General features: G+C 35.4%; 1 long non-coding RNA gene across 1 annotated transcript in view; it reads right to left on the reverse strand.

The window, feature by feature from the left end:
* Positions 1 to 22,565: 22,565 nt before the first annotated feature.
* Positions 22,566 to 27,921, reverse strand: part of LOC109452335 (uncharacterized) — a 37,888-nt gene continuing 32,532 nt past the window's right edge. The window contains exon 3 of the long non-coding RNA XR_002138125.2: positions 22,566 to 23,093. This is a non-coding gene — a long non-coding RNA (uncharacterized LOC109452335). The remainder of the gene's footprint in view (positions 23,094 to 27,921) is intronic.

Raw genomic sequence — 27,921 nt, forward strand, 5'->3', positions numbered from 1 at the left:
GAACAGAACGAAAGATAAAAGCCCACTAGGAGAATCTGTGTTTTAAATGTGGTCTAGAAAATTAAAAGCTGGCTGATGGTAAGTCTGGGCACGAGCAAGAGGATATTCGGCCAGTGCACTCTGATTTACTGAAGCATTTAATGTTACCTTTGTAGCTTGATGAGTCACAATGAGCCTGTTGTAAACACATAGGCAAACTCTGATCTGTGAGACAATTCAGATCTGAGCTGAAGCATAATTTTCATAAACACACCCTGACTAGAGACATATTATTACACTACTAATTGAAGTATTTCTTTAAAATTGCTGCTGGAGAGCCAATAAAATCTTTACTAAATGACACCCAAGCCTGCTGAAAAATTGCCTTCAATCAGAATGGCAATAGAGCTATTAATAATGTTTCAGAAGCTTCTCCAGAATTACTGAGGTAACCAGGGAGGACCTGTAAAAAATAGGAGCTTGACTTCCCCTCCCCCATTCCTTCACTATGACTGTAATTCGAGTCTCATTAATCTCCGATAATGTCTTCCTATTGTCAGCACGCTTGGCAGAAATGGCTTTAGTCTAGGCTAATATTAAAACAGTGGTAGTAGAGTCTCCCACCCATTTCCACTGAGCTTTATTTGCTGCACTGTGACAATGTGTAATAAAGGCTTGACCATCTTTTTATTAGAAGAAATGTAAGGACCATCTATTAGTGCCAAAGGCAGAAAGTTGACACCACATATCAAGAGTCATTTAGCATCTGCACTGCACATCATTCAGAAAGATCAATTATTACAGTATTTATTTTAAACTGCCCAATTGTATCCACAAAAGCCAGACATCCATCTTTATCAGTTATATACCTTTAATTCCTAACGTTGTGAACTGGATATTGTGTACTACAGACAGCCACTCTCTGAATTCTGAGAAAGTAGTAATTTTTAATTTCATGTAGACATTTCTCAATTTATCTTCATCATTCCTTTCTTTGAATTGAATGTATTCTTGTTTTATGAATCCAGTCTGTAAACCCTTGCTGAATAATCTGTAATAACTGCAAGATGTTAAGTGAGAGGTGCCTCTGTAGCTTCAGTACTTAAAACTGTGCGGAAAAGATTGGGTGGGATGAACTTCACTCGTTATCTCATACTTGAACTTTCAGAATCTCCACAAGATCTCTGTTTTCTATAGTAGTCTTGTACACAAGAAACAGTAAGGAAAGAAAGGGAAAGCATTTTTAAACAAAGATTCAATTTCTAGTGACCATGTTACTGATTGGATTTCCTTAATCTACTTAAACCTCACTAAGTTTTCTTCTTTCTGAGGAAGGCTCAAATTTTGTGTCAGGGAACCGTTAGCTTTGATGTTAATAATTTATAGAAGTTGGCAATAGATATAATCACTCTAAGTGTTATGGGAATAGCTGCTGTGAATAACTTAAATATCTGTGAGGATTGGGGAAAAGAGAAGTAGCATTCCTATTACATATTCAAAGTATCTTTATTTACAGAGCAGAATTAAATTTGCTGCCCTAAATCAAACCAGAGGATTGTGATGAATTTGGATTTAACCATACTGAGACAACATATGGATTTTAAAGTTAAATGTATATATAAGCCAATCAGTATGGAGGGAGAAAAGGAAAATAATGGCCTTGAAAACAAACCTAAAACACTCATCAGACAAGGAGAAGCAGGCTATTATGGAATGATTGCAGATTATATATATATATATATATATATATATATATATATATATAGATATATATAGAGAGAGAGAGAGAGAGAGAGAGAGAGACAAAAAATGGATACACTTTTTAAGAAAGCAAAAACTGTATTAAAATTGTAATACTCAATATACACTGATAACAAAAGAATACAAGTCATGTGAATACATTTTTGGCACCCCCAATATATATATAAAATATATATAACTATTAAAATATGTTTTGCTATTTAATATTAAATATTATGTTTTATCAGTATTTGAATCTCTTTTTCACAATTCTTAAAAAAAAACACTCTAAAAGAAGTAAAATAATACTTAACATTCATCATTTAGCTTCAATTTACTTTCAAAATATTCCTATTACTAATATGTCACATTGGGTTTGCCAGGAATTAATACTTTCTCTCTTAGAGAAAAAAAAAATAAGGTGGTATCTCCAAGTACATGAGTCCACTGCCCTATAATATAATGGCCAGCTTTGTGCCACCAACCCTACTTGGAAAATCTCCTTTCTGTATCTGTCTGAATCCTATATGGGGACACTAGGAAAGATACCTGAAAAATGCTAAAAAGCTTTCTTATACTAACCCTAATCTACAATAACTTTTTGTTGTTACCTAACTGATTTTCATACTTTTATTGTTCAAATAGTTTGGTTTGGTTTGGTGATTGAATATTAGTTGTGTGGCCAAACCACCTAGGCTCAAATCTTGTCTACTCCACTCATTGGCTGTGTCATTTTGAATAAATTACTTAACTTCTCTGTGTCTCATGTCTTCATCTATAAGAGGTAAATAATAATAGTACCTCTCAAAGGACTGCTTTAGGAATTAGGTGAGGTAAGGGATAATATATGTAAAATTCTTAGAAAAGTTCATGGCACACAGAAAGCAAATAATAATATAAAAATAACTATTTTATCAACAGCGCACATATGAGAGATTCTTTCTGCTAGACACATTTCTAAGCACATTATGTGAATTAACACATTTAATTCCAATGGCAACCCTATGAAACAGCTACTATTATCTCCTTGCAGGAGCACTGGATTCTATGACATGCTCAAGTCACAATATGTTGGCTGGTCTTAGTTGTATTATAAGGTCATCCATAGCCTGGCCTTTCGTTTCTTCATTTATATCTTAAAATCTTGGAGAGGAATCATTAATGTGACTTAACATGTAATAATTCTGAAGTATCTAGATTCAAAATTAGTCTACAAAGTTCCATGTATAAGTTAGTGAGTTCCAGAAAATTCTCATAGTAATTTATTACCACCTGTTAGGTACAAATTATTATCCGAGGTAACTCTTCAAATAGTAAGGTTAGGAAATGATCCTCGTAGAAATTACAAGACTTCCCCAAGTCACTGAGGTAACAGATAGCATAGTCAAGATTTGAACCTAGGTAATTCTAGCTTTCATATCCCTGGCAAGCCTCTAGAAAGGAATATTAGGACTTCTATAAGGTATGAAATAGGTATGAAACCCAAGATTACTACTCCCAGGCAAAAGGCTTGGTTTTGCAACATAAGAATTTTGCATATCTGGAAAACAATGTTCAGGTCAAACAAATTTAACTTGAAAATAGTTTTATGTGTTCATTTTTTCACTTTATTTTTGATGTATGTATGTATTTATTACAAAAATCCTGAACAATTTCTAAAATGCAGCTCACTACAAGAATGCAGAACAGATGTCAGAGTACTCAAGTATAAAGATAGACCAGACCTGCATTATTGAGTAGAGTGTGTAAGGGAAACTGATTCCTGAAATAATAATTAGTCACATACCCTTAGCCCTCTCCCTAGAAAAATCCCACTAAACTTGTAGTGAAGAAATATAAAGGCATAAATATGACAGAGAGACTAGGAGAGAGAAAAACATAGAGAAAAGAAAAAAAAAAAAGTCTGCTAAAGGAATCCAAAATCTAAACAACCTAGAAAAAAAAATAATGACAAGGATGCACCTCTGCCTGGAAGAACTCTAAAGTCTCCAGCATTGTAAATCTAGTGGGTAGGAAAAAGGAAAGATTACACTGTGAAAGACAACTAACCCACCAAGAACAATGCACATTCATTCACACAGACACATACACACACTTATATACACTCTCATATATATGATTCTACTTATGTACCTAACACTGCAGAATTCTACCCCCTATTAAACAAGGAAAGGAGCAAAACAAAGAGTTCTCCCTTTTGGAATATAAACAGGCCACTAAATCTGGTATTTAGGACTTTCCAAGTGAGGATCAGATATTCAAAAGCAAAGCCCACCTGTTCACAAATTGTCCCATTTAAGCAGTTGCCAAATTACTAATTATTCTCTCAACTGTAAATGTGTATTAATAAAATGAGACACATGAGATATTTGGGGAATTCTTCTAAGTGAAAGAGACAAAGATAAATAGATAACATTATTCCCAAAGAAAGAGATATGTGAAGAAGAAAAAAAGTGTATCCTTAAAACAAGATACACTGTGGAAGAAGCAATTAGAGGACAAACTTTTTTTTTTTTTTTTTTGGTTGTTTGTTTGTTTGCAAGCTTAAATATATGCAATGAATATAAAAATTTAAAAATTCTAGGTAATAGGTATACACGTTTCACTACAAGTTTCTTTCAACTGCTATATGTTGGAAAATTTTTATTAAAAAATGTTGGGAAAAATCAATAGATATATTAGAGAATAAGGTTGGGTAAGTTCCCCCAAAAGAGCTGAAAAACAAAGGAAAATAAATTAAAAAGTTGTGAAAGAAGAACCTGAAGAAACATTCAGAAGCCCCAATATGCAATTAATAGATGTTTCAGAAAGTCCAGAGAAATTGAAGTAGAAAAAAAAAAGAAAGAAAGAAAAGAAATATGTGAAAAAAATTTGTTCTCCAAATTAAGATATGAGTCTCTTGATTGAAAAAGCCCACCCGGCACAATGAGTAAAGAAAATATGCACTTAATTACAACATATGGAAGTTTCAGAACTGCAAATATAAAGAGATTGCATAAATTGGTGGGAGTGGGGAGTGCAGGCTGGGGGGATGCAGACAGGAGAATGAGCTCAGAGCAGCCTGACTCAACAGCGATGCTGAATGCCAGAAGACAACAAAGCAATTCCCTCCAAGCCCCCTAGGGAAATTACTTTTACCTTAGAATTCTATTCACGCCTAAACTATCAATCATATGTGAAGAAGGAATTCAGCTATTTTCAAACAGGCAAGATCTCAAAAAATAGCACCTCCAACAAACTCTTTAGACAGTTATTGAAAATGCAGGTCTTTGCTCTGGCCAAAAATATAAAATAAATAAAATTTAAAAATAATAAACTAAGAATGAAGATCCAGACCAAAAAATGTATTGAACCCAGGAAAGCATTAAATGGAATCAATCCCCAGGATGACTGCAGTTCAGAACGTTCCCAAGAAGTTAGTCTTTGTCAACTTTGAGAATATATGAAAAGAAGAGTCAAGTAAGGGGGGAAAAATGGCATTAGAAAATATTCAGGGGGGAAACACAAAAATTGTGTGAAAACTAATGTAGTGACCTTTTATGACTTGATTCTTCAGTGAATTTTTTAAATGTAATTCAAATAATACAAACATTGTTTATGTAAATGTTACCTACTTAGAAATTACCAATATAGAAACAAGAACAGAAATGAAGTTAAAGGAAAGGGGAAAGAGTACAAATGTATGAATCTTACTAAGCAGGGATAAATAAAATATTTTTATAGAAGGTAACCAACAGAGAAAAATAAAAAGTGGTATGACTATTGTGATCAGGTTGACAAATGAAATATAGATTACTCAATTAAATTGGGTTTTCAGATAAAGAATTGTTTTTAGTATAAGAATGTCCCATGTTGTCTAAGTCCGTTCAGGCTATTATAACAGAATATTATAGATTGGGTGGCTTATAAACGAGGGAAATTTATATCTCGTAGTTATGGAGTCTGGGAAGTATAAAATCAAGGTATCAGCAGATTGAGTGTCCAGTGAGAGCTTATTTTCTGGTCCATAGATGTTCATCTTCTCACTCTGTCCTCACATGGCTGGAAGGGGTGTGGAACTCTCTAGGCCTCTTTTGTAAAAGCCCTCATCCCATTCATGAAGACTCTACCCACATGACATAATCGCCTCCCATAGGCCCCAACTCCGCATACCGTGACATTGGGGATTAGGTTCCAAAGTATGAATTGGGGGTGGCGTGGTGGGGACGACACATTTAGTCTATAGCATATGTGATATTTGAGCCCTACTTTTTAAAGATATTATTCTTTGTTGATAGGAAATTCCAACTGAATTGGGTATTGTGCACTTTTATTTGTGAGATATGGCAACCCTATACTATTAGGAAGGGGGAGAAAAGTTGGAGGTTGGTGTAAGGTAACTAAATCCTTGCCTATTAAAGTAGGAAATTAATATGCACTATCTAAAGCAAACAAATTAACATATATTGTAGAAACATAATACTTAGGAATATTGAGATATCAGGGGGAAAAGAAGCTATAATCTTGCCTCTGGGGACACAGTTAGAGGTAAGAACAGTTTAGCACTCTTGTTCACTTAGCCACATGCCTTTGTTAGTTTAACATTATAAACCTTGAAAAATTAAGTAATTAGTCACATTTCACAATGTATGTTAAAGAAAAGCAAAACTACAATGATGAAGAAGAGGGGAAACTCTTGATAGTAAAACTGTGAATAATTATTGCTTGGAAGTGAGAATAGTGACTAGTAAGAATCTCAAAATTAGGAATTGACTATTCAGAGTATACTGGCAGAGACAAGAATAACTTGGGACAGAGAAAAAAGCAGAAGGGTAGCAGCCAAATGTAGACCAGCATAGATTTAAGACCAGGGAAAAAGTATTCCCGAGCTGTACATGGCAACCATTTACCGTGTTTCCAGTGAGGGTAAAACATGGATCCACCTGTGTGATTATAGTTAGATGGATTGCTTATAATTAGTACACACTTTCCATTGTGTGTTGTGGGTTCAGTCTGTCACCCTGTAATCTTCTTGTATCTTTACATAGCCTCCGATGAACATTCTCTCAGGCATTGTTGGGGGGTAAACATCTTGATATTGTGACTAGACAAACCAGGGAGGAGGTTCCCATTAGAAGACTGTCTTTAGAAAGATTGTGTTTGAGTTATTTATAGGGGGAAGATATTAGGAAATGTTTTCCTGTTGGTTTCACTAATAACACAGTAAAAAGAACATTTATGGGGATAAGGTCTAACACTGCTGGGTGCAATCTGAGGTCTTGGAGTCTGGGAGAAAAACATTGAAATAATGACTGCAGAATTTACCTAGTTTGAAAATAATTGAATTAAGTTGCTCAACACAGCTCAGCTGTTCCCAAACCAACGTAGGTCAGAACGGATTTTCAAATCTAGTTTTGGCATGACCTTTATTTGTATACTGTATCATTGATTTGAGGTGTATAAAAGGTGACTATATGCAAGGTAAGAACTACATATTTGTGATTATCCTTTATTTTTCCATGGCGTGATTCGATTAGAGATCACCAGAGAATAATTCAAAGTGGAATGATCACTGAAACTCAGGAAAGTTCTAGAGAAAATGAATATCTATACTATCAGCTTTATGTTTCCTTCAAATTATTCCAGCCTTATTCCTAAATAGGCTTCTAATTCATAATTCATGCTGCAAGTCCAGATGTCCAGAATGCAGAAGTGATTTCAAGATCTTGCTGTATTACACAAGAGCCAAATGAATCTCACCACTTTATTTGCAAGGTTGATGATAGGATGTTACAGGCAAGTTTATGTTATTTTTGCACAATATCGGTGAAAAGTAAACAAGAAATTTAAAGGAGAGTTCGCTAAGAAGACATACTTGCATGCCTTTTTTAGACTTCTGCAACATAAAATAAGTTCAACCACGTAAGACCTCAGAGGAAGTCTTCTCTTACAATATATTAATTACCTAAAGACAAATTTAAAAACAGCTAAAGTTATCTTTTCTCACTGAGATAAAACAAAATCATGTGATTCTTAAATAAGACAAGGAGGTTTAAAAAGAATGGGCAGCTGTACAACCACTTTGGAAAACAGTCTGGCAGTTTTTTTCATAAAATTAAGCATAAACTTTTTCTATGACCCAGCAATCCCACTCTTAGATGTTTACCCAAAAGAAATAAAAATCTATTTTACCCGAAGTCTTGTATGCAAAAGTTTATGGCAGCTTTGCTCATAATAGACAAAAACTGGAAGCCATTCAAATGTCCCTCAGTGGGTATATGGATATACTATGGCATATCTACAAAATGGAATATTATTTAGCAATAAAAAGAGAAAAAAACATTGATTCACCCAACTCACACATGAATGAATCTCAAACATATTATACTAAGTGAAATAATCCAGTTTTAAAAGGTTACATATTGTATGGTCCCATTTATTCTGGAAAAGATCAAAATACAGAAACAGAGAACACATTAGTGGTTGTCAGGGTAGGGTGTAACTGGGTGTGAATATAAAGGGGGAACATGAGGGAATTCTTAGGGATAACGGAATTTTTCTGCATTCTGTCTGTGTAGTTTGTTACATGCGAATCTATTTGCATGTAAGCCCTCATAACTATACTTTTTAAAAAGTGAAATTCATTGCATGTAAATTTTGAAAAAATAGCATGCAACAACAAATTCTATAAAGGTGAAATGAAAGGGAGATGAGACACTGATTTCAAAGGAGATAAAGCAGGGGAGATAGAAACATTAAATGTCAGGCAGTATCATGTTTGGGCAAATCTAACCAAAAGAGTGTGAACCCAAGGAAACACAACTCATCCTAACTTGAAATAAGTATGGTCTAAACCAGCAGTGATCTGTGTAATATTCCACACTGTTTACTAGCTGCACTGGAAAAGAAAACCCAGGGAACCAATAGCTCCAATCAGAAGTGTGGCCCACACATTGCCTGCTTTATGGGAGGTGTTCATAAAATTGCTTTCTAAAATGTCACTAAAATTCTGAAAGCAGACAATTACCCATACACAACAAAAACAAAAACAGACTTTAGTTAGAAAGAGAGCTACAGAGGATACTATGCTTTAATAGATATTGTGAGCTACGCAGAAGTGAACAGGGTTGGCAAATGATTATCTGATTCTAATCCTAAAAGGCTGGGGAGGGTGTGGGTAATTGAAAACCAATATATTCAATAGTTAATATACTAATTTAGGGGGAAAAATTATAGTCCTAGCACCTGGAAAAATAATTATCTTCATAGAAGAAAACTTCTTTTTTGAGAATGATACCTCTGCAAGATAAATGCAAGCATCAAGGGGCCCAGATTGAAGTGGGTACCCCATTTTCCTAAGGAAAAGGGAAGCTAATCTTCATAATTGTATGGGAGAGAAATCCGATATTTCAAAAGGGAATATGTGAGATGGAGGCAGAATACAGGAGCACGGTTAAACAGTTAATAGAAGAGTTAGGGAAGAAGGACCACTTCTTGGCTATATGGACTAAAGTTAGCTTTAAAAAGAGGAAAAAACAAAACGAAACAAACTGTGTGCATGTGTATAAAATTGCCGCGTCCAGCACAACACGGGCAGTGAGGGTGCAAGAAGGGGCCGTTTGGGTTAAGTTTTTAAGAAAGAAACAGAAAGTTAATGCAGTTAAATCTCTCCGAAGGCCAGGGTCTCTCAGTCTCAGAGGACTGGAGCCCAGAATGTGGCTGACTGGGGCTTTTTATTGAATAGGTATGCAAAAACAAGAGAAAGCAACATTGTTTCTTACACGGTCTCTGAAACTCACTGTGGGGACAGAGCCCCAGAAAGTAGTTTACAGGCTCTCGGCCTCACGTGGAGGAGTGCTGGCTCGGGTAGTAGATGGCTGTCAGCTGTGGCTGATTGGCCGTCAGCTGTAGCCAGTTAGCCAATTAGCCGCTAATATAACTGCTGCGGCTACGGAGGAGAGCCGAGGAGAGTGGAGGAGAGTGAAAGAGAGTCGTCGGTGGGTTGCAGACAAAACGGACAGCAGGTCGCACGTCCAGTGAACCCAGCCTCCAGTGAGACCGTAGTGGTATGACTCCCCTACCTATGGCTCCGTGGGTGTTCCTTTTTGGCCTCACCGTATTCTGTGTTCTTATGTGGGGAGCGGGACCAGAGACCCCTCAGGTCGCCCGGCACGACACTCACACATCATAACAGAAAAATATTTATCTCAATCACCCTTTGTCAGTCAACAGCTGAAGCACAAGGTCCCACAATGTCCTAATTAAGGTATGTACCTTTTCAGGGTCAAGTCTCTTATTTTGTAACAGTTCCATTGAGCTAAGTGGAGAGAACTGATCTTTATTGTTTTTGTAACTTCTCTCACAAACAGATGCCAGGGAAAAGGCAGAGCCGGCAACAGCTTTTCCCAGGCAGGGGGAAGGGGAGGCAAGGCCCCTTCCCATATTTTTCTAAGGCAGCTCATTGAGGGTCCCCACTCAGTTCTGCCTGGCTTAGGTTGTATCTCCCGTGAGATATCTTACCCATCTTTGGCTGCAAACCTTCTTTGGGGGACCAGACAGAGAGACATAAGGATGGAACAAAGACCCAGAAAGGCACAGTCTCACAGATTCTTTTTTCCTTAAGGAAAGACACGGGGAGACAGTTGGCTAGGCTGTTGTGTGACTACATAAAATGAGGTATTATCTTGTAAGAGATATGCAACATTACCACCAACAGTCGCCATCCACAGCCTCCTCAATACAATTTCCGGAACAAAATATGACACACCACAAATACATGACACACCGAAAGGCAGAAGAGACCAGGTCTCCATACAAGTTGACACAAGGTTAAACAGAGTTGGTTCATGACGACTGGGCTACAGCTGATATTTGAGTGACCTAATATGTGAATGGTTTCTTCTAATGCTTTCAAGAAAAAAATCAATAAATAAATGACTGCTACAACATTTCTGTAAATTACTTTCTGCAGCTGTCCTGATAGATTATGCCAGCTGACAACCTCTGTCTTCACATGGAAGGTGAGAGTGGAAGTGCTTTTCCAGGGTGAATTTCACAATGAAGACTGCCCAGGTCGATTTAGAAATCCTTTTCTTCAAGGAAAGTTTTGTTTCACCACCAATGTCTCTCTCCAGCTGCAGCTTGAAACTTAAAAGGATTTTGCTTGCTGCTTTGCTCAGTGTATTAATCTGTGTTCTTTCTTTATATTGTCTGCCCTTTTTTACTATATTGCCTCATTTGATACTAACAAGAATCAAAATAAGTCAGTAGAGTGGGCCTTTTTATTACCAATTAAAATATGAGAAAATTGAGGGTCAGGCATCAATGTGTGCAGGATCACACCGCTTATAATTGGTGGAGGACAAATTAAATTCAGGTGTTTTTTTTTTTCCTTTGTTGTGGTTGTTTTGTTTTATTCACTTTAAGATAATATTGGATTATCTCGACAAGACTTAAAATTTTGGAAAACAAGTTCGAAAAAGAAATCCAAAATTTCTAAAAGTTAAAATATTTGGGGGAGGGTTTAACAATAATTTCTGATATAAGAATAGCAGCATGTCCTTATTGAAATAGATCCAGGATATAAAAAAGAAAATGGCATAACACATATGAGAGGTGTGGTCAAACAACATGGTGAATGTTTAAATAAATAAATAAATATTACAGTAAAAGACACATTGCCATTAATCCCCCTGAAAATATCCCCCTCAATTCTTACACACTTATCTCATCATTCTTGCCACTGTCTGAAGCACTTCTGGAAGTCCCTTTTTGTGAGTGTCTTTAGTTGTCCTATTGTGGCTGCCTCAATATCCTGAATCATTTTTTATTTTGGGAAAGGGCCGAAAGTCACATGGTGCCAGATCCAGTGAATAAGGTAGATGAGGACACACCGTAATGTTTTTATTTGACAGAAATTGCTGTACCAGAAGCGATGTGTGACACAGAGCATTGTCGTGATGGAGGATGATTTACGGCACACTTTAAAACACAGCTTCTCCCAAACATAGCTCACACCTGACTGACTGCACTGAACAAGTTGAAACTTGTTACACACTGTTACTAAGGTTCATTGTGCCACTTCCTGTATTGAAGATCCCTGCCTTTCTATTGGATGGGACTCGGCAGCAGCATTCGCCGTACCTTTTGATCACAAAGGAAAGGCTCTGTGTCACACATCGCTTCTAGTATGGCAATTTCTCTCAAATAAAAGCATCATGGTGTGCCCTCATCTACCTTATTCACCATATCTGGCTCCGTGGGACTTCTGGTTCTTCCCCAAAGTCAAAATGACCCTGAAAGGTAAACGTTTTGAATTGATTTAGGACATTGAAGCAGCCATGACAGTGCAACTAAAGACACTCACAAAAGAGGACTTCCAGAACAGCTTCACAAAGTGGCAAAAATGATGGGATAAGTGTGTTCGAAACAAGGGGAGTGTTTTGAGGGGGATTAATGTCAATGTGTCTTTTTCTGTAATATATTTTTAAATTTAAATATTCACCATATTTTTTGATCATGCCTCCTCCAGTGTTACATTCTTGAGCTAAGAATAAAGGACAAATTATTGCTTTCAAATAAAGAATAATAAAGAAAAAATATTATGTTTGCATTTTATTTCAGCAGATAGGTGTTTTTGTTGTTGCTTTCATTTTTTAAAAGGTAATTTTTAAAAAAACAGTTTTAGGCTCTCAGCAAAATTGAGAGGAAGATACAGAGATTTCCCACTTACCTTTTGCCCCTTAATATGCATAGACTCCCCTGTTGTCAACTTCCCCCACCAGAGTGATCCATTTGTTACAATGGGTTAACCTACATTGATACACCATGATATGCCAAAGTCCATAGTTTGCAATGGACCTGGTTCACTCTTGGTGTTGTAATTCTTCTTTCCTTCCTTCCTTCCTTCCTTCCTTCCTTCCTTCCTTCCTTCCTTCCTTCCTTCCTTCCTTCCTTCCTTCCTTCCTTCCTTCCTTCCTCTTTCTTTCTTTCGCATGTAGATGTCCAGTATTTCCAGAACCATTAGTTGAAGACTGTTTTTGCTCCACTGTAATGTCTTTGCTCCTTGTCAAGTATAAGTTGACCATATGTATATGAATTTATGTTGGGACTCTCCATTTTGTTCCACTGATAGACTCGTCTATTCTTTCACAAGTACCACTGTTTTGATTATTGTAGTTTTGAAGTCGGGTAGTGTCAGTCCTCCAATTTTGTTCTTCTCCTTCAATATTGTGTTGGGTATTCTGGGTCTTTTGCTGCTCCATATAAGTTTTAGACTCAGTTTGTCAATACCCAGCCCTGAAAGCATATATTATATATTAAAGTGGTAATTATCATTTTATAAATAAAAGCATAAAACTAAACATAAGCAAAAAAAATCATTTAAAAAGTCACAGATTCAGAAAGCTATCTTTGTTTCTACATGTTCTTACCAGTGTGAGAGTGTATGTGTGTATACACATGTGTAATAAGACTGGTGCAATACCATTCACTAAGCTACAGTCTTTGTTTCACCAGTGTTTCCACTAATGTCCTTTGATTTGTTTTTCCCAGCAACCTATCATTTTAGTTTGCAATGCATTTGGTTTCATGTTTCCTACATTTCATAACAGTTTCACGGTCTTCCCTTGACTTTCAAATGACCTTGACACTTTTAAAGATTACTGATTAATTTTTAAGTAAAATGTCCCCAAATTAGGGTTGTTTTGATATCTTTTCATAATTAGGTTGAGGTCAGGCATAGGCAAGAATACCACAGAAATGCTGTCCCCTTTTCACTGTATCATAACAGGGCTACATAATGTAGATATGCCTTATTAGTGGTGAGGTTCATCTTCATCCCCTATTTAACATTGTGTGTGACAGTTTTCTCTACCTTAAAGTTAACATTTTCCCCTTTGCAATGAATAATTATTTAGAGGAAGATACTTTTGGACTATGCAAATATCCTATTTCTAATTAAATCTTCATCCACAAATTTTAGCTTAGCATCCATCAACATATCAGGCCTGCAGCAATTATTACTGTGATGCTCTAATGGTGATTTTCTGTTTTTCTCATTCCTTTTACATTTTTAATTGGAATTCTTCTGTAAGAAACAGCTGTCCCTTTTCCCGCTTAATTTATTCAATTATTTACTTTTATTACTATTGAAGTAGATATTCACTTTGCTCTGTAGGTTATAATCTAATAATAATGTTATGTAGTTTGATGCTCAAATTATCAGAGCTTTGGCCATTTGTAGTGTCTTTCAGGCTGGTTCCTATGCCCTTTCAAAATGCCCCCCATCCTTTTAAAAGCACTCTCTTATTTCTTAGAATGCAAGATGCCCCAGCCTCCGCGTGTGTTCTTCCTGCCCCATTCCTTGAAATAATGACTTTTCTAAGGAGTTGTGGTTCCTTCTATTGGAAAATAATATTTAGGAATCAAGACCTGGGTATTATTTTGTTGTGACTGAGGTATCATTGCTACCTGACTTTCTCACTATAAAGAGATAGAAAATATTTTCCCATGCATAAATCAATCATATTTACTTCTGTATCTATATGTATTCTTTATGTGTATTTAGTTGTATGTTTAAAACATTAATTAATGTTACCACCTCTAAGACTTTCAATGAACTCCACAGGGTTAATTCTAGTCTTTAAGATTTTCTTATTTGTAACTTCTTTCTCTGGTAGTGAGAAATTTGGTTTTTAATATCAACAATATATTTACTTATTTCTTCAATCCTCACACACATACAAGTAATTTAAGAGTTGCTAAAACAAATTTACTAAGAAGTATAGTATCTCTGTGTTATAGTTCTTGATATCTTTATCAATACAGTATCTAACTGTATTAAAAATAAATGCTATTTTCCAAAATTGATTTTGGTGTGTTGACTTTGTATCCTATGCCTTTACATTTTATGAACTTGCTAAACTCATTAATGATTTCTTGGACCTTTTCTGTACTTTGGGATTATCTACATGGTCATCATGGTGTGTGCCAAAAGAGAGTTTTTCATTTTACTTCCCAATGTGTATACATTTATTTTTTCCTTGCCCAGTTGCACTGATTAGGACTTCCTGTAGAATGTTGGATGGGACTGATGAGAGTACATTTTTTCTCTTATTCCCAATCTTAAGGGAATTCAGTCTGTCACACTAAGTATGATGCTAGCTGTAAATTTTTATTCATGCCCATTAAAGAAGTTCTCGTCTATGAAAATTACATGTTTGGTATTTTAAATGACATACAAGATATCACAGAACAAGCATATTTTACCTGATCTATTTTATACTAATACTATACTATACTGTACTATAATATACTATATTATACTATACTACATTACATTACACAAATGCTATGCTATATTCACCTATTCTATACTGTGCTTTACTATACTGTACTAAACTAGATTATACCTATACTATACCTATATTTAGGTAAAAGGCTTTTGATGAAAGCAAAATATATGTTACAGCAAGAGTAAGAGTGTGCAGGAAAGTGTCAAGAGTTTGAGAGACATCAAGGTACAGTGCTGCTGAGTCTTTCTTATTCACATAGATGCATTTCATCTCCAGATCAAACAACCAAAATATTTGCAATGAATCTTGGCCTTAGGAGTGCTCAGAAAGATGTTCCCAACAGGTTATCTAATGGCCCACTGGTCATGTAACCAAATCAGGTTGTCTGAAGGGTTACACAAGTTAAAAGCCATGACTAAACCCATTGGCTCTAGGTGATAGCATCGGAGTTTCAGTCTCTAAACAGCACCTACTGTATCACTAGGTAACTGGCTAGTGGACCATGACCTTTATCTGAAATAAGAATCAAAGTTAGATATCCATGCATGCCCGAAGATAAACATAGAACTGACTCAGTCCAGGTGTAAAACAGCAGTATTCTACAAAAATAACTCTAAAATTGACACATTTTAAAATCATAAAAGGATGCTAAATTTTATTAAAGTATTTTATGCACTTATTAAGGTGGTTGTATTTTTTTTTCTTCTCTAGACTTTATTTGGTAAATTGTATTAATTGATTATGAATATTAAACCAACTTTAAATTCCTGGGATAAAACCTACTTGATTGTGATACATTGTTGAATATGATACACTAATTTTCTTGAAGATTTTAGTGTCTGTGTTTATGAGGAATATTGATCTATAGTTTTCTTGTCTTGTATTATCATTATCTGATTTTGGTATTATGATAATTCCATCCTGATAAGATGAGTTGAGAAAACTTCTTTTCCATTGGAATTTTCTTTTTACACATACAGTAAAATTCTCTGGTGAAACTGTTTCCTTTTTAAAGATTTTTTACTATGATTTCAATTTCTTTGATAGATGTTGTATCATTCATGCTAGATATTTATTTCTTGGGTGAATTCTGGTAGATTTTGCCTTTCAATGAATTGGTCCCTTTCATCTAAGCATGCACATAGAGTTATTCATAGTATTCCCGTATTATCTTTGTAATGTTTGTGCTTCTGTAGTGATAGCCACTGTTTCATTCACAATATTAATAAATTAAGTCTTCTGTTTATTTCCTTAGTCAGTTTGGCTAGGTGTTTATCAATTTTAATCGCTTTTTCGAAGAACTAGATTTTGGTCTTCTTTGACTTTCTGTGTTGTTTTTCTGTCTTCAATTTGTTTCAGTGTTACTCTTTGTTGTTTCCTTCCTCATTCTTATTTGGATCTTAATTTGTTCTTCTTTCACTAATTTCTTAAGGTAGAAGCTTGGTTGCAGGTTGCTTATTCTAGACTTTTTTATTTTCTAATAAAAGCATTAAATGCTATGCATTCATCATAAGCCTTCCATTTTCCGTATTGTATTTGATTTTTTTTCATATAACTAAGAATATATTTTAATTTCCCTTCAGACTCCCTATTTGATCCATGGGTTATTTAGAAATGTGCCATTTAATTTCCAAAAGGCGGTTATACAGATATCTGCCTGTCATGGATTTTGAGTTTAATTCCCATATGTTCTGAGAATATACTTTGTATAATTGTTTTAAATTTTCTAAATTGTGTTTTAGGGACTCTAATATGGTCTCTTTTAGTTTATATTACATATGCAATCTAAAACAATAGAAGCGTGCGGGTGGCCGGTTAGCTCAGTTGGTTATAGCATGGTGATGGAAGCACCAAATTTGCGTGTTCGATCCCGGAATGGGTCACTGTGAGCTGAGCCCTCCTTCAAACAACAACAACAAAACAACAACAAAAATGGAAGTTCTGCTATTGTTGCATGGGGTTTTCTGTAGATGTCAATTGGCTCAAATTGGTTAATAATGCTTTTCAGGTCTCCCATGTCTTGCTGATTTTGTGTCTACGTGTTTTGTTAATTACCAAGAGAATAGTGTTACAGTATCCAACTATAATCATGGAAATGTATCTTACTTGTTTCAGTCCTATCAGTTTTTGCTTCACTTATTTTGAAGCTGTTTGTAGTTGCATGCACATTTGTATTTGCTACACCCTCTAGATTAAATGAACTTTTCATCGTTATGAAATTATCCCATTTATCCCCGACAATATCCTTGCTTCTAAAGTCTCCTTCATTTGATATTTACAGTTATCCAGCTCTTCAGATTGGAGCTTAAATAGTATGTTTCATCATTTTTAAACTTTTAAAAACAGCTTTATTGAGATATAATTCACATCCATAAAATTCACTTACATAAATTGTACAATTCAGTTTTTAGTATATTCATATAGTTGTAAAAATATTTACCATATCCATTAGTAGCCATTCACTCATCCCTGTCCTCATCCCACAGCCCTAAGCAATCACTAATTTATTTGCAGTCGCTATAAATTTGCCTCTTGTGGACATGTACACTAAATCATACAGTAAGTAGTTTTCTGACTGGCTTCTTTCATTTACCATAATGTTACCAAGGTTTGTCAATGTTTTAGCATGTATCAGTACTTCACTCATTTTTGTTTTTCTCGTTAACTTTTTTTAAACAGGCAAAAGCATTTGCCATTTATTTATTTGTTTGTTTGTTTTGACATTGAATATTATTTTACATTAATTTCAGGTGTACAACATAGTGGTTACAAATTTATATAATTTAAGAACTGATCCCCCTGATTAGTCTAGTACCCACCTGGTTCTATACATAGTTATTACCATATTATTGACTATATTCCCTATGCTTTATTTTACATCCCCATGACTATTTTGTAACTATCAGTTTGTACTTCTTAATCTCTTCCTCTTTTTCACCCTGCACTATACCCTCCTCCCATCTGTCACCTTGATAAATCTATTACCCATCTGACAGCATACATAGGTATTATAATATTATTGACTATATTCTTTATGCTACACCCTACATCCCCGTGACTACTGTGCAATAATCAATGTGTACTTCTTAATTCCTTCCCCTTTTCACTTACCCCTAAACCCCTCCCATCTAGCAACCATCAAAATGTTCTCTAGTGGCTGGCCCAGTGGCTCAGGTGGTTAAAGCTCCATGCTCCTAACTCAGAAGGCTGCCAGTTCGATTCCCACATGGACCAGTGGGCTCTCAACCACAAGGTTGCCAGTTCAATTCCTCGAGTCCCGCAAGGGATGGTGGGCTGTGCCCCCTGCAACTAGCAATGACAACTGGACCTGGAGCTGAGCTGAGCCCTCCACAATTAAGACTGAAAGGACAACAACTTGAAGCTGAACGGCACCCTCCACAATTAAGATTGAAAGGACAACAACTTGACTTGGAAAAAAGTCCTGGAAGTGCAAACTGTTCCCCAATAAAGTCCTGTTCCCTTTCCCCAATAAAATCTTAAAAAAAAAAAAAAATGTTCTCTATATCTATGTGTTTGTTTCTGGTTTGTTTATTTTGTTCTTTAAATTCCACATATAAACAAAATCACATTGCATCTGTCTGACACTCCACTCAGCACAATGCCCTCCAGGTCCATCCATGCTGCCGCAGATGGCAAGAACCCATTCACTTCCATGGCAAAGCAATATTCCACTGTATATATGTACCACCTCTTCTTTATCCATTTATCCATCAATGCACACCCAGGCTGCCTCCACATCTTGGCCATTATAAACAATGCTGCAATGAACATATGAATGTACACATCCTGTCAAAGTAGCATTTGGGTTTCTTCAGCTAAATACCCAGAAATGGGATCAACCTATTCACAAGAGATTGCCCATGCAGTCACACCAGTCTTTACAACCAATCAGCCAGAGGGTCAAGCCCTCCTATTGACATGCAAACAGCAGCCAAGGCTAAACTACAACAGGAGGATACACACAACTCACACAAGGGACAAACCTAGAGCATCTGGTTCAGGTGACCAGAGAGACTGCAAAACTTGGTCCCACAGGACATTTACTACATAAGGGAGCTTTACTAATATTGGGAGGCATAGTGGTTCCACCTAATACATAGAAATAAAAACAGGGAGACATCCAAAATGCGGAGAGAAAGAAACATGTTCCAAATGAAAGATCAGAACAAAGTTTCAGGAAAAGAACTAAACAAAATGGAGACAAGCAATCTACCAGACTCAGAGATCCAATGGTTATAAGGATGCTCAATGACCTCAGGGAGAACTTCAGCAGAAAGATGCCAAGCATAAAAAAGGATGTAGACACCATTAAAAAGAAGCAGCCAGAAGTGAAGAATACAATAACTGATATGAAGTATGAACTAGAAGGAATCACTAGCAGACTAGATGAAGCACAGGATTTAATCAGTTATTTGGAAGACAAAGTAGCAGAAAACACCCATTTGGAACAGCAAAAAGAAAAGAGAATCCAAAAAAGTGAGGATAGTTTAAGAGGCCTCTGGGGCATTAAGCATACCAACATTTGCATCATAGGAGTACCAGAAGGAGAAGAGAGAAAGTAAGGGATTGAGAACCTATCTGAACAAAAAAATGGCAGAAAACTTCCCTAACCTGGTGAAGAAAATAGACATACAAGCCCAGGAAGCCCAGAGAGTCCCAAACAAGTTGAACCCAAACAGGCCCACACCAAGACACATTGTAATTAAAATGGCAAAGGTTAAAGACAAAGAGAGAATACTAAAAGCAGTAAGAGAAAAGCAGTTAGTTACCTACAAGAGAGCTCCCATAAGAGTGTCAGCTGATTTCGCAACAGAAATTTTGCAGGCCAGAAGGGATTCAAAGTGATAAAAAGTAAGGACCTACAACCAAGGTCACTCTATACAGCAAAGCTATCATTTAGAATAGAAGGACAGATAAAGAGCTTCCAGACAAGAAAAAGCTGAAGTAGTTAATCACCACCAATCTAGTATTACAAGGAATCTTAGAAGAACATCTTTAAGGAAAAAAAATAAAAAGATAAAAATATGAATACTAAAATAGCAATAACTATATATCTATCAACAATTACTTTAAGTTTAAATGAATTAAATGCTCCATTCAAACATAGGGTGGCCGAATGCATAAGAAAACAAGACTCATATATGCTGCCTACAAGTCACACACTTCAGAGCAAAAGATCACACAGACTAAAAGTAAAGGGATGGAAAAAAGATATTTCATAAAAATGGAAATGAAAACAAAAAAAGCAGAGGTAGCAATACTTTTATCAGACAAAATAAACTTTAAATCAAATGCTATAAGAGACGAAGAACCCAGTAATCCCACTCCTGGGTATTTATCCAAAGAAACCCAAATGCTAATTCAAGGAGACATGTGCATCTATATGTTTACTTCAGTGTTGTTTACAATGGCCAAGATGTGGAGGCAGCCTGGGTGTCCCTCAATGAATGAGTGGATAAAGAGTAGGTGGTACATATGAGGTCTGACAATTAAATTCACAAACTTGTTGAAATGATGTTGCTAACCTTTTTTGATAACAGAGGGATTATTCATTATGAATTTGTACCAAATGGACAAACAGTTAACCAAGTTTACTATTTGGAAGTTCTGAAAAGGCTGCGTGAAAAAGTTAGACAACCTGAACTTTTCACCAAAAATTCATGGCTCTTGCATCACAAAAATGTACCAGCTTATACAGCACTGTCCATGAGGGAGTTTTTAGCCAGTAAGCAAATAACTGGATTGGCACACCCTCCCTCCCCACATGATCTGGTCCCCAATGACTTCTTTCTTTACCCAAAGATAAAGGGAATATTGAAAGGAAGACATTTTGATGACATTCAGGACATCAAGGGTAATATGACAACAGCTCTGATGGCCATTCCAGAAAGAGTACCAAAATTGCTTTGAAAGGTGACTAGGCACTGGCATCAGTACATAACTCCCCAAAGGGAGTACTTCGAAGGTGACTGTAGTGATATTCAGCAATGAGGTATGTAGCCCTTTTTCTAGGATTAGTGCGCTAACTTGATTGTCATAGCTCATATATACAATGAAATATTGTACGCCCATGGAAGGGAATTAGTTCTAGTCATCTCTGGCGGGATGGATGGACCTGGAGGGTATTGTGCTGAGTGGAATATGTCAGGTAGGGAAAGACAGATACATTGTGATTTTACTTATATATAGAATCTAAAAAACAAAATAAGCAAAACAGAAACAAATCATACAGAGATCATTTTGATGGTTGCCAGATGAGAAGGGGTGGGGAGTGTGTGATAAAGGGGAAAAAATTAAGAAGTACAAATTGGTTCTTATAAAATAGTCATGGGAATGTAGGATGTAGCCTAAGGAATATAGTTAATAATATTGTAATAACTATGTATGGAGTCAGATGGGTCCTAGATTTATCTGGATGATAGATGGGAGAGGGTTGGTGGCAGGGTGAAAAAGGAAAAGGGATTAAGGAGTACAAACTGGTAGTTACAAACTTGTCTTGGGGATGTAAAGTAAAGCATGGGGAATATCATCAATAATACGGCAATAGCTATGTATTGTGTCAGCTGGGTACTAGACTGTCAGGGGGATCACTTTTTAATTTATGTAAATGTCTAACCACTATACTATATACCTGAAATTAATGTAAAATAATACTAACTATGAACTTTAATTGAAAAATTTAATAAGGGAGAACAAAGATGAAGGGGAATAAGAGGTTTAAATTTCACGGTCAAAACAAGTAAGCCATTGGATGTAATGTACAGCATAGGGAACATAGTCAATAATATTGCAATAACATGGTACGGTGTCAGATGGTTGCTGGACTTACCATGGTGATCACGTCTTTAGATATATAAATGTTAAATAACTATGATGTACACCTGAAACTAATATAATATTGCATGTTAACTATATTTTGATAAAAAACTTTAATAAAATAAAGTGTGCAATTTAAGCACCTAGTTCCACCTTATGTTTTATTGATTTGTGAATATGCATTATCTTTACCAAAAAGTAATTTAAATTACTTTTCTAAAAAGACATCTATCTTTTATTTTGCATTTTCCATAGTCTTTTGCCTAGTCCCTCCACTTAGTAGGCATTAACTAAGCACAGCTCTATTGAGTAAGCAAATGATATCGATGCTTAAATATTCTCAGTCTACTTGAGTGCACATTTCTGTTCCAGTAGCTTCAGTATTCAGGGGTCTGAATATATAAAAACAGAACAACAGCTATAGCAATTAAAAAACAAAACCCCTTTTATCAAGTTTAGCAATGTAATTCTACAAAGATTTGAATGAGTTTAAGTGCATGATATTACCATTTCAATAAAAAATAAAAATAAAAAATGTGTGTGAGTGTGTGTGTGTGTGTGTTTATCATACCTTTACATATAGTATATAATAAGTACATTGATGTCTTGTAATACCCAACTGAGAATTCAAATAAGCAAGATATATGCTCTCTCTAAATAGTGTCTAAAATATTCTTTTTAGACATTCGATATATCACATATCTTCTGGAAATGTCAATATTCTAACATAAACAATCTCAGGAATTTTTCTATAATTCTTATACAAGATTTTTAAAAAATACCCCAATGAGCAACTCTAAGAGAGAAGATAGTATACTTTGCAGTTTAACAAGTTATTTTCTTTTCTCTACCAACTCTCTAAGGTAATTATGAGACTGAACTATTTGGTGTATGCTCATATAAATCTAGGACACATTCCTTAATCTCCATACCTCTATTCTTACCAGTCCTTCTAGTTATAACTCTGCTGTCAAGTATATTTTATTCCATTGAGAGTGAAATCCTTCACACAATCTGTGTTGAAAATTGTCATAAAATATATAAAACACAGCTCCCTGTATTTTAAGTCAAGAACGACAAAAATACTCCAGACAAAGCTTATGGTTTTGCCTCTACCAAGATAAAACAAAATAAGGTTTTAATCAAAGCAATGCAATGAACTTTATCTTCTGTGTCACTAAATCCACAATTCTTTTATATTTCTCCTCTCCATCATTCAGGTCTTCAATTTTCTTCAATCTTTATAATTCCCATCTGTCACACCTGGTAAGAATATAATGTCAGTCATTTAGATGTTAGAGAAAATTAGTTTCAAAGCAGACCATTGTTTCCCCTTTGGTTATGTAGACATCCCTAAAGTCATGGGGATACAGACATCCCTAAAGTATGTCTTTCAATTAAAGACATACGCTGAAGATGAATGCTTTAATTCTTTTAAGATCATGTCCAAAATATCATAGGGACTCTGACAAAAACAAAACAAAACAAAAAAACCTTTAGGAGGATGAGCTTTATACTATGTGGACTTCAGCTCGTTACTGAAAGCTGTCAAGGGTATGGAAAGAACCGTGTTATTTTCCATGGGCTTTTCCAAGTTCTGAAGCGTGTCATTTCTTAATTCAACAAATGTCATATCAAGAAATGGTCCTTGATTAAGAGTACAGCAGTGATTATGATAAACAAGGTCTCTACTGTCACTTGGTTTAAAAGTATAGCAAGAAAATAGATTTTATAAAACTAAATGAATATGCAAGATAATTTCAAATACTGATGAGTGCTATATCTACACCATCCCCCAAAAATTAATGTTATAAATTGCCATTGGGAAGGACTCAGGGAAATGCATGTCTACTTTACAGAAAACAGAAAAGTCCTTTCTATGAAGTTGCCGTTGTCATGAGCCTGCATACAGAGAGAGAGCCAAGTAGTCCAAGAAAAAAGAGTCTTTATTTCAGAAGTCCTGTATCCAGAGACAGCAAAACAAAGGCATTTAAGGAGAATAAACTTAGTGTATTAGAGAAACAATGAACAGATCAGTGTGGCTCAAGCACAGTGAAACCTGGGCAGATAGAACAATGTGTGTGTGGGGAGCAAAGCAACAGAGAAGATCTTTTAAGAGATTGTAAATCAAGATAATAACTTTAGGTTTTTATTTTTTAAGAAGAAGGATGGCAAGCTATTGGAAGCTTTTAATTAGAGAAATAGCATAATTTCATTTATATTTTAAAATATCATTCATGTTACTTTATGGAAAATATATTGTGTGAAGGGAGTTGGAAACACAAAGTTATATGCTGGTCAAAGATGATGGGTTGAACTAAGATAATAGAGGGTGGATGAAAGAAAGAAGTGTGAGATACATTTAAGATCTGTCATAAGGTGAATTCAGTATCTTTGGAGTCAAACGTATCTTGGCTTGACTCTCCAAAACTGACTTTTATCAAGCAATTTAATTTCTGACATTCTATTCAGGCAAATGAACAATCATGACCAGTATCAATGTATGATAGATTGTAAAAATGATGACAAATTCTCATCCTTGCATCTATACTTTTGTAATGTGATTATCACAGATCTCTCTATCAAGAAGTGAAGCCTGTTAATTCACCCTTAAATCTGGGTTGGTCATGTCACTTTCTGTGGCCAATAGAATATTAGCACTATGATGTAAGCAGAGACTTAAATGTTTTTGTACAATGAGGTTTTCCCTATACTTATGATTTTTGGATCCTTGCCATCACACCACCATGTGACAAAGCCCTGACTAGTTGGCTCTTTGATGGGCAACATGTAGCTCACTCATTTTTGTCATCTAACCTACAGCCAGCCAATTTCCAGCAGCAGACCTTCTCAACTGACTGGCAGATGACTGTATTTACATAAGTGATCTTGGTTGACACCAACAGAAGAACAACCCAGCTGGGGCCAGCCCAAATTGCTAATTCACAAAATCATTATTTAAATAAATGATTGTTTCAAACCACTAGACCTTGGCTTGTTTGTTATAAAGCAATAGATAACTGGTATATAAAGTCAATGAGAATTAGGGTTGGAGATGATTAAGCACTGGTTAGAGTTTGTGAATGGAAACACTGGAAGTGTAGAATACACCATAATGATTTACAATATGCATTAGGAAATGACAATGAATCATTACATGTTTGAAAGTCAAGGGACATACCTCATCTTGATTATAGCAGAAAGAAATAAATGTCATTCCTTTTTAAGATCATGAAGGGTCCTATATGCCATGCTAAGGATCTTGAAATATATATTTTGGGGGCCAGTGGTTTATAAAGCCAACATACTGTTTAGTCAAGTGGACTTCATTAAAACACAATTCCAGTCCCTATCTCATTTATTGAATTTGAAATTTAGGGGTAGTGAAAATTGTAGCTAGTAATACATACTATAGCATGTCACCCTAGAAAACATACTAGAAATTTCATTCTGTGACTATTCAAATTTATAATAACACATTTTAGAACTCAACTATTTCTCCTTAAATCATAAATCAAAAAGTGTTGCCAGCCCTCTTTCCATTTGCAGAAGAAAAGATGAGTGCTTGGCCTGAAAACTTTTATGGACTTCTCTGGAGATCCAGCTTTCTTAAGCAAAATTCTATTTCTGGTAAAACAGAATCCAAATTCCAGAAAACCAACTCATTGGTTTCCTTATACTTATGCTGTTTGGATCCCTGCCACCACACCACCAAGTGACAAAGCCCTGGCTGGTCTGCTATTTGATGGGCAACATGTGGCCCACACACTTTAATAATAGAAATACCTTTCACAATAGAAATACTAACAATGTGTGTGTAATTCCTATATATTACATATATACATTAGAAACAGAAAGAATTTCATCTTGGTTTCTAGATCTATGTATTACCTATAGTTTTGTCTTGATCAGATCATTTATCTGATTTGCCCCTTTGTTTCCACATCTGTAAATGAGTGTTGAATTATGGTCTCCAAGGTACCTTTTGCTTCCAAAATTTTATGATATATGACACAGCTTCCTACTTTCAATTTCCTATAATCCAATATATGCTAACCATTTAATTTAACCATGCCACTATTCTCACATGAGTATTTCTTGTTTGCTTATGTAATTATCTACACATAAGAGGCCTAATTAATTAAGTCCCAATTTTCTCTGTGGATGTAAGCAGTGAATTTTCCAGACAGCAGCTTATCCCATCTATTCATTGTAATCTTATTCCCAATCAATATTATGTGGTCATCTGTCAGGAAAATGCAACTAAGACTGATCACCACAGGTGCACCTTTAACCTTGGTATCGATTTGCCATCTTTGATTTATAAAATATATCATGATTTTCAATTAATGGTATTCAGCTGTTTGAATGCTTCAATGTTTGAAGGGTTTCATTATTGATTTGTTTTAATAGCAATCACATTAACCATCCAATCTATGCTATGCAATATTTTAGAACATGTGAATATATTTCTTGCATTCAGTTTTTTAAAACTATTCTTATAATGGGAAAGCTACACAACCATTTTCACTCATATCTAACATTTGGATACATGTTCGCTTGACATTATGAAAGAAAGGTAAAGATTAAATGACCATGTAGGGGAGAAAATCATGATATAATACCAAATAATCGATGTAGGCTTTTTAAAGGATGTGATCTCTAAAAGTGATAACAGATTGGTTATGCACAGAGGTGGAATAGGTGACCAATTTCTGGATCTGATTTGAAGGATTCAAAAACTCTAATCAAAATAAAAGCATCACTTTAACACTTTAGTTCACAACCTGGAATTCTCTTTATTAATGCAAGTTTTCCATTTAAAGCATTTTCTCAGAAAAAATTAAAATGCATCTATCTAATCTATAAATGATATCATATTAATGAATTCACACCCATTCTTTTACCAGCAAGCATAAATTAAATTTCTTAGCTGGAAATTCTATGTGATGTATTGATGATCAGAATGGAGCACAGAAACTTGATCAATTAATGACAATGTGCATGTATAGCTATTAGGTATAGAAATCTGGACAGCAGGGTTGGGTCTCTTAAGAAGCCAAGGTCAACGTTGGTGCAGCCAGGGCAGCAGAACTTGTGTACAGATGCCCTTCTTATGGACATGAAGAAATCTAAGAGTGCCAGAGCTCGCCCTGGATTCTCCTGGTGATGTGATGCACCCTGTGCTTCCCATGCCTGAATCGTGTTCAAGATCTGACTCAGAAACTCTAAGATACAGCTGTAGCAGCTGTGGTTTTATAAAGCTCCACAGAAAATTCAAATATTCACCAAAGTTTGAGAACCAGTAACTTGGACTAATTATTACAAACAAGCTAGAGGAGAGTGATCCATGAAAGTCTGGGCTCTGAGATTAAGTAAAAATCAAGCGCTTTATTAACACAGCACCTTTCCATGTGTTGCTGAAGAGTAACTGCAGCAGTAAAAATTCAAACCACAGCAAGAAGATCTTGAATAGGAGTTTAAATGAATAATTGAAATGCAACCAGGGGCAAGTAGTAGATTTAAAGGAAAATAGATATTGTTAATGAGTAAATAATATGAGTGAGTAAAAAATAGAACAGTTTTTTTTGTGTGTGAGAGAAGTTAAAAATAAACATATAAGCCTATGCAAATGATCCATGTATTCAAATGATTCTCTTAAGTGTTCAAGACTGTCTCCGATCACTTTTTCCTGGTTGGGAAAATAGTCTTTAATATGATTTGAGAAATATAATTTATGTAAAAATAAGTCCGTGTAATAATATAATAACATAACCATGAATTCATCAATTATTTGTCACTTTTTATGTTTTTGTTATTTGTTGTTGTTGTTTTACATTTTCATACCTCTACAATGGAAATTCATCTAATACAAATTGTGCCTTTGTGTCTTACAATTGTTATCAGCTAGGTAACTGCTTTGACATAGTTGCTAAAAATGTTCTGTTGGTGCCTTCGGGTAAGATCAAGAAAGCACTTAGAATCAATGAGTCTCAAATTTAAATATATTAAATATTTTACAACAATTATTGCCACCTCCTTACTCACCAACTAGGACCATACCTCCAACTAACTTATCCATTGTAATTCC

This window comes from Rhinolophus sinicus, linkage group LG09 (genome assembly GCF_036562045.2).
Source record: "Rhinolophus sinicus isolate RSC01 linkage group LG09, ASM3656204v1, whole genome shotgun sequence".
In the NCBI taxonomy this organism is placed as follows: domain Eukaryota; kingdom Metazoa; phylum Chordata; class Mammalia; order Chiroptera; family Rhinolophidae; genus Rhinolophus; species Rhinolophus sinicus.